General features: G+C 42.7%; 1 non-coding gene across 1 annotated transcript; it reads right to left on the bottom strand.

Moving 5' to 3' along the window:
- Positions 1 to 9,583: 9,583 nt before the first annotated feature.
- LOC115872517 lies at positions 9,584 to 9,754 on the bottom strand. Its single transcript, XR_004047914.1, has one exon. It is a non-coding gene; the product is annotated as a U1 spliceosomal RNA (small nuclear RNA).
- Positions 9,755 to 11,145: the final 1,391 nt, after the last annotated feature.

Here is an 11,145-nt window from a genome sequence, read left to right on the forward strand (position 1 = left end):
CCGCCTCTGTCTTCGGCTCCGCTGCGCTCCGCTCCCTGGTGTGTTGATTCTTCCCCAGCTGCTGCTTAATGGAGTCCAGGCGCTCGCGTCACAGGAAATGCCTATACTGCCCTCCTCACTCACTTCCGGTGGCAGGTATGGAACCTATAGGGGGCCTGTCACCCGGCACGGGCGCCGGGGGCTGGCCGAGCGGTCGGGGCGGGAGGCCCGCGGGCCACCCCGGGGCGGACCCCGACCCCGACCCTGACCGGGAGCCCGGCCGGCCGCGGCCCCGCGCCCTGGCGGGCTGGTTCCGCGCGGAGGACGTTGGCAGCCGCCCTGTGTGGCCGAGCGTGTGCGTGGGCTCGCGTGTCCCCGCGCGGACACCCGTGTGACCCAGAAATGGGAGGCGTGAGGGGAGACGGCGCTGGCCCAAGCGGTACGCGCAGGTGGCAAAGTTTTGTAACCAGGACTTCCAGGCTGGGACCGTGGTAGGTAGGCCACGGGGAACCCACACCTTGCCTCCCACTTCCTTCCTTTCAAGTGGAAAAACTTGAACTCCCATCACCAAGAGCCACCCCGTGAATTCGGACGTGGTGAGCGGATTCACTCGGGGGTTCCACCCTGGGAAGTTGAAATAGTCCTGAGAGCATATCTGATGGAACAAGAAGTCACTCAAAAGCTGTGGGTGGAGGGGAGGGACTTTGCCCTGTCCCGCACCCCCTTCTCCCTTCCAACTGCCCCGTAGCTCCATGACCAAGCTAGGGAGTCAGTCATACACATGAAGAAATTGCCTCAAAAATCTGGATCCGCGGAAATGAGGCTCCACTTCGGATCCAGGCATGAAATGTTGACTTCCAGTGGGAAAAGGCTTCCTGATATCCGTGTCTGTGGATTCACTGCCATAGACTGGATTCCAACTCAGTGATTCTGTAGGACAGGGTAGCACCGGCCTTGTGAATTTCTGACACTAGCTCATGACAGGAATTGAAGGCACCTTCTTTCTAGCGCACAACAGCTAGTGGTTTCAAACTGCTGACCTTGCTGTCAGTAGCCCAACTGGTAACCACTATGCCACCAGGGCACCTAGATGGGAAATAAAGAAGTGGCGAAATCAAGACCATTGGTGAATGGGCCCCATTACTCTAGTGTCCATGATTCTTGGTTATTTACATCTACATGACAAATAGGCAGCACCTGCAGCTGATACACACCACCATTTTATAGAAAGCTTCAAAAAACCTCTCTAAAAAAGCTTCCCTTTTGGGGGTGGAGGACAATGGGGTGGACAGGAACTCAATACATAAAGATCATAAAGAAATGATGCTTAGGAGCTCTGGTTGAACGCATGGTGCTGTTAAACGGCAAGAAATGATGCTGGAAGATTCGTAAATTGCGCTTGGTAGTTCTCATTGCTTAAATATGCTGGCAGGTGGCGGCTATAATTGCTCAGTGACACAACATGATGTTATTCACCTGAGAGACCTGAGTTCTAGGCAAAGTTCATAGCAGGGCTTTGAACTCAAAAGCCATTTTCGTTTGACCCCCTCTTAAGAATTTTTGTTTCTGCCCAGATACACTGAGTCAGAATTGACATTCTGGCAAGATTCTCAGGTGATTCTAACCCATACAGGATGTAAATTTTCTGTAGGAGGCGGATCGTGACTGACTCATTGGAAGCCCTGGGTCATAGGGCTCTGTCACGGAACCCAGCAGAGCTTGAATGACTAGATAGCTGACACCTTCAGAGATCCCTGTCTGTATGTTAACTGTAGACAACCTTATGATTACGAGTGTGTTGTGATTATTTATCCAAACTTCAATTTTGGCAAAAATGCTTTGTGATAGTTTATTAGGCCCATAGCAGCATTGAGCACAAGCTTATGAGCAAAGTCTTTAGCTTTCATAAAGGATGCAAGCAGACAATGCTTACATTTGAATACCAAAATTTAAAAGAAAAAAGACCTACACTCTGTTACTGTCATATATATATATGTTTTTGACATATGACATATATATATGTCAACTTAATGTTTTTTAGTCCTTTTATTAGGGGCTCATACAACTCATCACAATCCATACGTACATCAATTGTGTAAAGCACATTTGTACAGTCATTGACCTCATCATTCTCAAAACATTTGCTCTCCACCTAAGCCCCTGGCATCAGCTCCTCATTTGTCCCCTCCCTCCTTGCTACCCACTCCCTCCAACTTAATTTTTTTTTAAATTGGGAGCCCTTACAGGTATTCTAACAATCCATAATTCAGTTAGATGAAACAATTGTATGGTTGCTGCCACCATGATTTTCAAAACATTTTCGTTCTTCTTGAACTCTCTGATATCCTTCACCCAATCCCCCAGGAACCCTTCTTATTATAATATATATTATTATTTAAAAAAATTTAAGACTGCTCTTAATATAATTCTGATTATGAAGTCCATGTGCACACACAGTACACTTTTCTCTCTTAATGTACAGCTGGAGAACCTATTGTCTGGGCTTGATCTCTTGAGTGCCAAGTTTGAGGTGCACATGCAAATGAATAATTCTGAAATGACCTTCTCAGCACAGGAGCCCTGGCAATGTAGTGGTTTAAGCATGGGGCTGTTAACCACAAGGTTGGCCGCTCAGTCTCTCCGACTGCTCTGTGGAAGAAAGATGAAGCTGTCTGCTCCCTTTAAAGGTAGAGTCTAGGAAACCCTAAAGAGCATGCTTGTTCAGCTCTGTCCCGGAGCGTCCTGATGAGCCTGAATGAACTCGGTGGTAGTGGATGAGTCAGGAACATCTGAGTACCTACATGCTAAAATCTAGATTCTCTATTACTCTCCGCATACTGGCCTTTTGGGCTTTGCCTCTCACTGCTTCTCTTCGTGAACTTTTAATTCCTGACCTTCCAATGTGCTGAGCTCATTTTTTTCCTTTGAGTCTTTGATCATGCCCTCCCAACTTGTTTCTACCTGTCCATTTCCAATCAATTTTTAGACCAAGATCATTTTGAGCCTCCTCCTGGAAGGTTTACCTGATGTACAGGACCCTAGTCCTAGTATTACTTATTAGACTTTCAATCTTGAAGAGTACTTGCTATGTTATTTAAGCTCTGGCTGGATAGTATTACAATGTTAACTTGCTATGATCCCTTTTTCAAATCCTCAAAAGAGGAGTTTTATAGACTTCTCTGATTGAGCTTCCTCCTTTTATACTCTTCTTGGAGAAGAACAAGATGGCTTTAGGAATAAAGGTTCAAGTTGTTTCAAAAGAAAAAGTTGAGGGAGTGGGGGGGAGGGGAAAAATGAACTGATACCAAGGGCTCAAGTAGAAAGCAAATGTTTTGAGAATGATGATGGCAACAAATGTACAAATGTGCTTGACACAATGGATGGATGGATTGTGATAAGAGTTGTATGAGCCCTCAATAGAAAGATTAAAAAAAGAAAAAGTTGAGTATATATTGAGACATTTGATTGAATTGGTGTCTGTACTGTCTTAATAGGTCTTTAGACAGCCACCCTTGTGCTAGACTCCAAATAAGAGGTAATTTCTTGTCCTTAAGGTAATCAAGCAAAGGCTAAATATAGGTGTGTTACCCTCATCAGAGATGCTATAAAATGAATTTCAGCCCAAATGGTTGAATCGAGTGACCTCTGTCTCAGGCCTTTCCAATCATAAAATGACTGTGGACTATACACACATGAAATTACCAGCAAGTGTATAAGATCCTGGAAAGGGAGGATCAATGTAGTATTCATCTATGCTAGTGTTTTTCAGACTATGAAATGTGATCCATTTGAGAGGCATGGCATCAATTTAGTGTATAATTAGCATTTTAAAAATGAAATGGAAACATACAAAAGAATAGACTATATTTAAGTGGCCCACCCAAAGCAGATGTATTATTTTGTACAACTTTTGCTCCAAAGACAGGAACATGTGCATGTTTTTTTTCATGTGCATATTTTGCAATGTAAAATATATTTTTTCTGGAGGACATGGTCAAAACGTTTGAATCCTCAAAACATTTGACTCATTAAAGTCAGTTCTGATTGACAAGAAGGTAAAGAAATAGGTGTTGAATATATACAGGACAAATCACTAGTACTGTCCAAGGCAGTGTCTTAGCTGTAACAATCAAGAGTTACCAGATTTCAAAAGGCTGAGATAGTGTGGATGTTTATGATAAAATATAAAACTAAAATTTCACAGAAGTATTTGTAAAACTACTAGACCTACTCTTCGGTTAAGGCTTAAGATTGGTATCGCAAGCTGATCCTTAGCAACATCTATAACCAATTCATTAAATTTTATGAGGAAGAGGAAATGTTCAGGACCTCAGGTGTCACTGGGTCAGAGTATCTTATTTATATTTGCATGTTTCTAAAATCATTCCTCGTTCTTTGTGTGGGGTTCTAAAATTGGCAAGCTGGATTGGGTTGACTTGGATGAGTTTCAGAGAATTCAGGAGAAATCACAGTGCTTGGAGTTAGACCACTTACTCAGCTGATTGACCTTAGGCAAGTCAGTTACCTTTGCTAACCTCTTTGAATTGATGTGTGGGTCAAATGAGGTAATAAATATTTTAAAAATGGGAAAATACCTCAAGGAACAAGAAATCATGTCATTGTAAAGGTGGGTGAGTGCAGAGTGGAGACTCAGAGTCCATCGGTTGGCAACTGAACACCCCCCTGCTGAAGGGCTTTGGGAAGGAGACGAGCTAATCAGGGTGCAGGGTAGCAACGATGAAACATATAACATTCCTCTAGTTCTTTAATGCTTCCTCCCCCCCCAATATCATGATCCCAATTCTGCCTTGCAAATCTGGCTAGACCAGAGGATGTACATTGGTACAGATAGCAACTTGAAACACAGGGAATCCAGGATAGATGAATCCTTCAGGACCAGTGGTGAGAGGGGCGAGGCCTGGAGGGTGAAGGGAATGTAGGGTAGAAGGGAGGAGCCAATTACAAGAATCTAAGTATAGCCTCCTCCCTGGGGGATGGACAGCAGAGAAGAGGGCGGAGGGAGATGTCGGACAGGGTAACTTATGATAAATCTATAATAAATTATGAATTATGAAGGGTTCAGGAGGGAGGGGGGAGGGGGAGGAAGGGGAAAATGAGCAAACGATATTGAGGGCTAAAGTAGAGAGGAAATGTTTTGAGATTGATCAGGGCAACAGGTGTACATAGGTGCTTGACTCAATGGATGTATGTATGGACTGTGATAAGAATTGTATGAGCCCTCAATAAAATAATTTTTAAAAAAATCTTCAAAACCTCCAAAATAAAAAAAGGGAAAATACCATATTGAAAAGTTTCACAATAAAATTCCAATGCTCCATCTTTTAAAAAATTATTTGAGGCAGCTAAATGCTAAGGGGATACTAGGTGATTTAAATCTTGAAAAAGTGTTTGTAAGGTTTCACCATACGTACACAGTCTGTACACTAAGCAACTAATTTGAGAAGCTGACTGAATGAAGAACAGTGTTGGCATCAGGATTAGAGGAAGAGGCATTAACAATCTGCCCTCTGAAACTGAAACATATGTGAAGCACTTAATGATAGAGATCAAAACCTTCAGTATAGATTAACGATTCAATGTAAAGAAAACAAATAGCCTCACAACTGCCTCAGGAAACAGTATCATGATAGAGGGAGGGAAGATGGAAGTTATCCAGGATTTCATTTCACTTGGATCCACCAGCAACCCTCATGGAAGCAGCAGTCAAGAAATCAGATGACAGATTGCATTGGTCAAGCCTGCTGCCAAAGATCTCTTGAAAGTGCAAAAAGCAAAGCTATCACTTTGCCGACTAAGGTGCGCCTACCCCAAGCCTTTGTGTTTTCACCAACCCCAAAGGCATGTGAAACCGGGCTATGAGTAAAGATGATCTCAGAACTGATGCCTTGGAATTATGACATTGGTGAAGAATATTAAATATTCAGAAGAAGCAACAAATCGGTGTTGGACGTCGTCCAACAAGAAAGCTCAGACTGTCTCACGTACTTTGGACATGTGATCAGGAAGGACCAGTCCCTGGAGAAGGACATCTCGTTGGTAAAGTACCGCGGCCACGAAAAAGAGGAAGCTCCTCAGAGAAATGGGTTGACAATGGCTGCAACTGGACTGCAGTGTAACAACTGTGAGATGCTGAAGGAACGGGCAGTGTTCTGTCCCATCCAGAGAGTCACGATGAGTCTGGACTGTATGCTACCTCATAACAAGTGCTGAGGTGTAAATGGGTGGTTATTACGAATAGGTCCGAGCTGTGGTCTCTGTTACCATTTTCTTAACCCAGCCATGTTCAGCTATGTTCCTCTATACCTCTAGGCAGATAACGCTGACTCCAATGCTTTTCAGAGATTTCTCAATAGCTGGTATTTTTCTTATCTGTATATTAAAAGGAAGGGCACAGTAATCTGGCAGTTTCACCTGATGTTTTATGCACATCTCTCCACAACCACCAGAATCCTAAACCAAATCCCCCACTGTTAGTGGATCCCTGACTCACAGGAAACCTACGGGACAGAGTACAACTGCCCATATAACTTCCTAAGCTGTTAATCTTTACAGTAGGAGACTGCCTCCTCTTTCTCTCAGGGAGTGGCTGGTGGGTTTAAACTGCTGACCCTCTGGTTAAGAGCCAAGTGCTTTAACCTTTGAGCTACCAAGGCTGGTGTTTTTTGGTTGTTTTTATTTGCACACCTCACCAGTGCTTGCTGATTTTTCTCCTTTCACACACGTTCTGTTCACATCTTAAGTATTGAATCCACACCTGTACGGGGAGCGGGAATTGTACACCAGGTGGATCTGAGTGCAAATTCAGGACTCCTGCTTTGCCAAAGGGACCTTTACACTCAGAAATGAGTGTAAAAGGGTGGACAGGACCTTCCTCTCAGCTGAAGTGGTCCTTTTCTCAGTAGCCATCTCAAGCTGTTCCTGAGATCTATTGGGATAAATAGCAGTGTCTCCGGAAGTTTTCTGAAAGAACTGAAATGATCCAAGGAAACTAGATTGTTCTTTTTACTTCTCAGAGTTGAGGTGAGACTGCTGGGAGTAGCATGTACTTGCTGTGCTAACTGTGATGGTAGAGGTCACATTAAAAAAGAAACAAGCACAGGTTAACACCAAGCTTCGTGTGCAAAGATATTCACCGAGGAGCTGTTTGTAAGAGCAAAACGAATGTGGTAATCCCCATGTATTGAAACTGGCCCTGGCACAAAGGTATGTTATTAAATAAAAAGTGCATGTTACAAAACAATGTGCTTAATAGAATCCATTTTGGCAAATAAACATATATGCATACCTCATTTCTTTATGGTCAGACTTAAAGCATAAAGAGTGGTTTACCTTTGGTGGAGGGTCTGGGGTGGTAAAATAGAAATTCTTATGTTTTTCATTTTATACTTTGTGTGGCCTGGCTATATATAAGCTTATTTTTATGTGCCTACAGGGGATATTTGGGCTGTAAGACGATAAACATTTTGTTTTTTCTTTTATTAATGAATGTCTTTAAAGCACTCATGCTTTTAAAAATACTCTCAAAAACCTCCAGATATTCTTGAGAACTTAACCATACTAAAGATATGCCCAATAAAGAGTTGTGTATATTTCATTGCTTAAAAAAATGAAGTATACTTTTTATAAATCCCCCCATTACCTGCATCTCCTGTGGTGTAAGCCTGCTGTCTACACACACATACCCCCAGCTCTCATTTGGTTAAATTCAGCTGAGGAAATAAAGGGCAAGAAGACATTTCTATTTATTAACTTTGAAAAGTAGATAAATAATTAATAGCCCCAGGAGTCCCTCCATAGATTCTAGACAACAGGCCCTTTGGGCGGTCTTCGGCCTTCTCGGTTTCAGCACACGCTGTTCATCCCCGTGGCATTATGATCATCATAAAGAATAGTGGCAAAGACAATTTTGATTGTTAATGAACAAATTCTATTTTTTACAAGAAAATGTGTTCTGAATATGTAGACACAGTCCATATAGAATTAATAGCCTAACGCTAGACTTAAATGTTCAGCATTTTAAAGGCTATTAAAAAAGAAAACATTACTAAAGAAATGCTTACAACTCATAACAACCCCATGGGACAGAATAGAACCGTCTACAATAATAAAATTGTTATTAAAAAGATTTCCAGAATTCTTCAGTTATTTGCATGAATAAAAAACACCAAACAACAAAAAAATTGCCCTTTATGCAGCAATACTAAACATCCAGGCAAATGTGAGAGATGACAGTAACATAACCTTAAAAAAAAAGTTTGTTGAAAGAGCCCACGAATGGCAGTCATTAACAACAAAAGAGCAAACAGTAACCCCAACTGCTTGTGACTCGTGGAGCCTGCTTGGCTGTAAAGTGCCAGAGGCTTGCAGATTTCCTAAATCCTGGTGGGTTTGTATCATGGCCTATGAGGACATCCACCTATATGCTTTGCTGAAAATAGCCACCTTCCTGGTATACCTTTGGGTTTTCTGAACTCATATAGCAGAATTTTTATTTCTCTGCCCCCCCCTCCTCCCACATAATTATTGACAAATACATAGCTTAGAAAAAGATGTGTTCTTTTCCTATTTTTAAAATCATTTTATTGGGGACTCTTACAGCTCATATATATATATACCCATTGTGTCAAGCACATTTGTACATATGTTGCCATCTTTTTCAAAACATTTTCTTTCTACTTGAGCCCTTGGTATCAGCTCCTCATATTTTTCCCTCCCTCCCCTGCCCTCCGACCCTCATGAACCCTTGATAATTTATATATTATTATTTTCACATCTTATACTGACTGCTGTCTCCCTTCCCACATGTTTCTGTTATTCATCCCCTTAGGGGGGAGGGTGTGCAGTAATACATCAATCATTGGGATCGGTTCCCCCCTTTCTTTCCCCACCTTACCCCTGGTATCGCTACTCCCATTATTCTACCAGAGGGATTAATCTGTCCTGGATTCCCTTTGTTGAGAGCTCTTATCTGTACCAGTGTACATGTTCTGGTCTAGCTGAATTTGTAAGGTAGAATTGGGGTCATGATAGTGGTGGTAGGGGGGAGGAAGCATCGAAGAGCTAGAGGAATGTTGTGTGTTTTGTCAGTGCTATACTGCATCCTGGCTGGCTTGTCCCTTTCTTGTGTCCCTTCTGTGAGGGGATGTCCAATTGTCTACAAATGGGCTTTGGGTCTCTACTCCGATGCCCTACAGTTAGATGAATATGAGTGTTTGTTCTGGGTCTTCTAATGCCTGATACCTGATTACATCAACACCTCATGGTCACACAGGCTGGTGTGCTTCTTCCATGTGGGCTTTGTTGCTTCTCAACTAGATGGCCTCTTGTTAATCTTCAAGCCTTTAAGACCTCCGATGCTACATCTTTTGATAGCTGGGCATCATCAGCTTTCTTCACCACATTTGCTTATGCATCCATTTTGTCTTCAGCGATTTTGTAGGGAAGGTGAGCATCGTAGAATACCAGGTTATTAGAACAAAGTGTTCTTGCATTGAGGGAGTACTTGAGTAGAGGCCCAGTGTCCTTCTGCTATCTTCATTGTTAACGTATAATATATGTCTTTCTTTTTTTTTTAAAGATAACTCAGGGGAGAGCGTGAATGCAGTCCCCCACTACCACAAATTATGCAGTCGAGTTTCGAGTTTCGGCATTTGGGGAAATCGCAGGGGTCAGCACACCTGCAGTGCAATGGATGAGCCTCACCCTGGGAAAACCACCTTCCTGATCATGGTGTCTCCGCTGCCAGGTAAAATATATGTACTTGGATCTATGTCCCTATTGTTATATATAAATATATTTACATATGCACCTGCCTATATTTGTACCTCTATACATGCCCTTTGCCTCTATTTTCTTTTATTTTCCTTGTGTTCCACTCTCATGCTTGCGACCTTCATTCAGCTCTCATTAATTCCTCTTGGCTACATTGCACTTGATCAAGCCCCACCAGGCATCCAATCCCTTCCTTGCCATCCATTTTAGATCACTTGCTGCTCCCTTGTCCCTGGGTTTGTTGGCTCCTCACCTTCCTTTCCCCTGTCTCCCCCTCTCCCATGCCCCACCCCAAGTATCAGTCCCATTGTTTTCTCCTCAAGATTGTTAATCCTGCCTATCTTATCTAGATAGGCTTGAAAAAAAAAACAAAAAACCAAAACAACAATAATGCCTATATATAGTTCTGGGTCTGTCTGTTGACCTTTATGAGTGTTTTCTGGTTGAGTCTGATGAGGTGTCATGCCCTGCCCCTGAAGTCTATTTTTGGGATTCCTTGGGGACTTCATTACTTTGCTCCCTTTGTAGTGCTATGGGTCAGTGAAGGGACGCCGTGTCTCATGGTGGGGTCAGTCCTATGGTCCTATCTGTGCATTGGCTGCTCCAAGCAGGAATATTGTCCTTAGGGCTTGGTGGGCCAGGATGTGCTCCACTCTCTCTTTCTCTCTTAGTTTGCTCCTGTGTGTTCTGAGCAGACAGGGCCCTTTCCCTGAGCTGTAGCTTCTGTGCTGTTCTCTGTAGTGCATTCTTCTGGGGTGGGGTTCCATGTACCTGGGATTGGGGCCAGCCCTGAAAAGATGTGTTGTTAAGGTTTAACCACATAGTTTCAACAACACTGTTTATTTTGTCTTCTTGTCATTGTTTTCCATTCTTATGATGGCACATGTCTGAACCAGGACTTCTGTAATAATAAAATAATATTAATAGCTATCACTGGGAGAAACATGAGTTTCTCTACTCTCTTAAAGAGTTACAGTCTCTGAAACCCACAGGGGCAGTTGTACTGTGTCCAATAGGGTTACTATGATTTGGTCGAAAGCAGTGAGTAATAGTAATAGGTATTACATACTATGGGGCAGGCACTGTTCTAAGTGCTTTGTATGTACTATATGTATCTTCCCATCACCAATACATGATGTTTGTATTGTTATAGGGGCCATTGAGTAACCTTATTGATAACAGACTAAAAATAACCGTACATATACTGCAACAAAGCATCCTATGCCATCTTCTTGATCATTGGTGTCTTTGAGTCCACTGTTGTGGCTAGTGTGTCAAGCTACCTCATAGAAGACTGCCTTGGTCTTCGCCAACCCTTTACCAATCATGATGTCCTTTTCTAGCAATTGGTCTTGTCGTAGGACAAAAAGGACC

This window comes from Echinops telfairi, unplaced genomic scaffold (genome assembly GCF_000313985.2).
Source record: "Echinops telfairi isolate 266 unplaced genomic scaffold, ASM31398v2 ScPeMD7_7424;HRSCAF=8462, whole genome shotgun sequence".
NCBI classification, from domain to species: Eukaryota; Metazoa; Chordata; class Mammalia; order Afrosoricida; family Tenrecidae; genus Echinops; species Echinops telfairi.